Below are 4,839 nucleotides of genomic sequence, written 5' to 3' on the forward strand. Positions count from 1 at the left end.
TCAGATCCCTGAAGAACGCGGCGAGCTACATCACCGCCGCCTGGAACACGGAATCCTCGAGGAGGACGAGGCCAGTGCGAGACACCGACACGAGGCTGTCCGTGCTGGAAGAGGAGAACGCAGCCCTCCGCCAGGAACTGAGGAGACTGGCTGCACGCGTCCACGAGTGCCCGCGATGCACCGACGCGACGCCCGAATACGTCCGTCCTCCGCGGGAAGGGGGAAACGACAGGACGCGTCTAGACGCCCTGGAAAGAGTAGTCCGAGAACTAGGACCTTCCATTCTCAGGACCGTGGAGGAACGATTCGGGGGCACACGATTGCAACACACCCCCGAAGCACGACCGAGCAAGGACCGCTCCGTCGATCCCCGCGCTGCCCAAACGACGTCGCCCCCAAGGGAGCAGGAGGACGGGGAATGGGAACTGGCAGAGACGAAGAAGAAAAGAAGGAGAAGGGGGAAGAAGACGAACGGGACGAAGACAGCCGCCGCCGCCGTCGGAGGAGAGGCGGCGAGGAAAGGACCGACCGCGCCACCACCGACGCGAGCACAACGGCAGCAGCCCCAGCCCGGCAGGACTACAGGCGCACCGAAAGCGAGCGCCCCCGCAACGCAGAAAGGACCACCGCGGACACCCAAGGCGGTCACGCCCCCTCACGCACCGCGAACATCCGCAGTGACCCTGACGTTGAACGAGGGAGCGGGGATGTCGTACGCCGACGTCCTGGAAACAGCCAGAACGAGGATCCCGCTATCGGAGCTCGGCATGGAGCGCTTAGAGATGAAGAAGGCGATGACAGGTGCCATCATAATCCAAGTCCCCGGAGACAAGGACAGGGGAAAGGCGACGCTACTGACGACGCGTCTGGCCGAGACGCTGGACCCGACGGCGGTGAGAATCGCCACACCGACCAGGATGGCGGAGCTACGCGTGACCGGGATAGACATCTCAGTCAAGAAGGAAGAGCTGCGAAGAGCACTGGCCTCAGCGGCAGGATGCGGCAGCGCAGAGGTGCAGGTGGGCGAGATCGGCGCCACCAGAGGCGGCCTCGGGTCGGCATGGATCAAGTGTCCGGCAGCAGGAGCCCGCAAGCTGGCCCAGGCGGAGAAGATAGCCCTGGGCTGGTCAACCGCGAGGATAAGGGCCACCCCGAAGCGGCCGTTGCAGTGCTTCAGGTGCCTGGAACTGGCGCACGTACGCGCCACCTGCGTATCCGGCGAAGACCGAGGACACCTGTGCTACAGGTGCGGCGGGAGCGGACACCACGCCAGAGACTGTCCCGCGTCCGCTCCCAAGTGCCCCCTGTGCGAGCCGCTCGGGGCGCCCGCGAATCACAGGATGGGCGGAGAGGCATGCAGCCCCCCGAAGGTCAAGAGGAGGAGACCGATCCGCCAACCAGCAGCGGTAGCGGCAGCAGCAGCAGCAGCCGCCGCGGCAGAGACACCGGGAAGCGCCGCCGAACCAGCAGCAGCGGCGGATGGCCGGGAGGAGGCCATGGAGGTAACCGCATAATTCAAGCGCCTGCTGCAATGCAACCTCGGTAGGTCGAGAAGAGCGCAAGATCTGCTCCTCCAGACCATCCGGGAGAACGAGGTCACCCTGGCGGCGGTGGCCGAACCGCATCGCATTCCCGACTCGCCCAACTGGATCGGGGGCCTGGACGGATCCGCGGGGATAACGTGGACGTCAGCCTCGGGCGTCCTGCTGGACCGTGGCAACGGCTTCGTCGCGGTCGAGTGGCGGGGAGCAGCGGTGGTGGCGGTATACGTCTCCCCGAACATCGACCTGGCCGCGTACGGGGACTTCCTGGATCGAGTCGGCGAGTGCATCGGAAGATGCCTCCCCCCGCCAGGTACTCGTCCTCGGGGACTTCAACGCCCACTCGACGCAATGGGGAAATCCCAGGACCAACTCCCGAGGAAGGATGCTCACCGATTGGGCAGCGAGTCTGGGGCTCCTGCTGGCGAACAGGGGCTCGGCGAGCACCTGCGTGGCGTGGAGAGGATCCTCGGTAGTGGACATCACGTGGGCTACCCCGGAGCTGCTCAGGCGAATTCACGACTGGAGAGTGGCCGAGGGGGTGGAAACGCTGTCCGATCACCTCTATATACTGATGGAGGTGGCCCTGGGGGCCGAAGACAACGTCGGGAGACGACGACGACCGGGAGAAAACCGTCGCCGCCCGCCACCGCGATGGCGTCTCAAGGAGAGGGACAAGGAGATGCTGCGGGCGGCCACGATCGTGTCCGCCTGGAGCTGGGACGCCCGACGGACGACCGAGCAGGGAAGCATCGACGAGGAGGCGGAGGAGCTCCGAAGATACATGACCGCGGCGTGCGACGCCTCGATGCCACGCTCCGTCCCGGGGGGTGGACGCGACCAGGGAACGTACTGGTGGACTCCGGAGATCACGGAGATGCGAGAGAACTGCGTTCGGGCCCGCAGAAGATTCCTAAGGGCCCGTCGTCGCAGACTGACGCGCGACGAGGAAGAGATCTCCAGCTGCTGCGAGGAGTACAGAGAGGCGAGACGCACGCTTCAGCGGGACATCAAGACCGCGATAGCTCGGTGCTGGACGGAACTGATCGAGGAGGTCGAATCCGACCCGTGGGGACGGCCCTACAAAATAGTCACGAAGAAGCTACGACCTTCGGCGCCCCCGCTGACCTCGGACATGGATCCGGCGTTGTTGGACAACGTCATCGGGACGTTGTTCCCGCCGGAAGATACGGACGCGAGCCAGCCGGCGCCACCCTCCCCCTCCGTCGACGACGACGAGGAGGCGGCGACGACGACGACCGCAACGGGATGGAGCGAAGAACTGCGAGTGACCGACGAAGAACTCTTCGAAGCAGCCAGGAGGACGGCATCCCGCGACATGACGCCGGGCCCCGACGGAATACCTGGCAGAGCGTGGGTGGAGTCGATCGTCACCATGGCTCCCCGCCTGCGACACCTGTTCACCAGATGCCTGGCGGAGGGCGCCTACCCCCGGACATGGCGGACGGCCAGGCTGGTCCTGCTGCGGAAAGAGGGCCGCCCGCCGGACTCGCCGTCCGCGTACAGGCCGATATGCCTGCTGGACGAGGTGGGCAAGATGCTCGAAAGGATCATCGCCGCCCGGCTGGAGGCCCACATGACCGAGAGGACGCCCGGATGGCACGACAGCCAATACGGATTCCGCCGCGGCCGCCCGACCGTGGACGCGGTGAAGAGGCTGAAGACCATGGCCGAGGACAAAGTCTCCCGAGAAGGGGTGGCGGTGGCGGTATCGCTCGACGTCACCAACGCCTTCAACTCGATCCCCTGAGCCAGGATCGCGGAAGCCCTGCGACACTTCAAGGCCCCGGCGTACCTAGTAGGGATCATCCGAGCGTACCTGACCGACAGATACATCGTCTACGCCGGGAAGAACGGGGAGGAAAGAAGACGGATCGAGCGCGGCGTTCCGCAGGGGTCGGTGTTGGGACCGATACTCTGGATCACGGCCTACGACTCCGTCCTCCGATGTCCGATGCCCCCGGGAGCAGGCATGGTGTGCTACGCCGACGATACCCTGGTCCTGGCCGGGGGACGGTGGTGGCACGACACGGCGAATCGCACGGAGGACGCCGTGGCGTGCGCGGTACGCGCCATTCGGAGGCTCGGCCTGGCGGTGTCGCCGGCCAAATGCGAGGCACTGTGGTTCTTCGACCAGCGACGAAGAGGAACATCTCCTCCCGGACTGTCGGTGAACATCGGCGGAGAAGAGGTCCCGGTGAGACGCCAGATGAAGTACCTGGGTCTCACGATCGACAGCGGATGGACCTTCGGACCGCACTTCGAGCAACTGGTCCCGAAGGCGACGGCCGCGGCCAACGCCTTGTGCGGCCTCCCACCGAACATCGGCGGAGCAGGATCGAGAGTCCGCCGACTCTACGAGGGAGTAGTTCGGTCCCGAGTCCTTTACGGGGCACCCGTCTGGGCCAGAAGCTTGACGGCCAGTCGCCGCAGCCTGACACTGCTGCGGAGGCTGCAGAGGACGACCGCCATCCGCATAGCGAGAGGCTACAGGACGACGTCGTACGCGTCGGCGACCGTGCTGGCGGCGTCCCCTCCGTTCGAGCTGCAAGCCCTGGCGCTCGAACGCGTATACGAACACCAGAGGAGCCCGACGCCATCGACCGCCAGCCAGCCGGCCCCGAACATCCGGGAGGAGGCGAGGAAGGAGACATGGGAACGATGGCGCTCGCAGCTGATCCAGGAGGACGCCGTGCGGCCGCACCGGGCCGTTCGCGCCGTGCTTCCCAACTGGGAGGCCTGGAGGGATCGAGGCGGAGCACCGCTGACCTTCAGGATGACGCAGCTGCTCACCGGCCACGGAGTGTTCGGCGAGTACCTGCTAAGGATTCGGCGAGAGACGACGTCCGTCTGTCACCACTGCGAGGAAGAGGAGGACACGGCGCAACAGACGCTGGAGTTCTGTCCGGCGTGGGCGGAACCACGACGCGTCCTACGACTCGAAATCGGCGAGAGCTTAGCCCCCAAAGCGGTCGTCGCGGCCATGCTCAGAGGGCGCCAGGAGTTCGCCGCCATCCGCACTTACTGCGAGCAGGTCATGCTGGCGAAGGAGCGGGCGGAAAGAAACCGGGAACGAGCCTGCGATCCGTCCAGGACATCGCAGCACCCGAGGAACACAACGCGCCACAGGGGCGCGACGCCGCCACCGGCGCCGCCGCGGCCACCGTAGAAGCGCGAAGAACCAGGAAGAGGCGTCAGGGGACAGCGTCCCAGGATGACGCAGCAGGAGCGAGGCGCTAGGGGGCGTGGTCCCCCCCTAGCGGTCCAAGAAGAGCAG

Source organism: Bombus huntii, chromosome 18, assembly GCF_024542735.1.
Source record: "Bombus huntii isolate Logan2020A chromosome 18, iyBomHunt1.1, whole genome shotgun sequence".
Classification (NCBI taxonomy): domain Eukaryota; kingdom Metazoa; phylum Arthropoda; class Insecta; order Hymenoptera; family Apidae; genus Bombus; species Bombus huntii.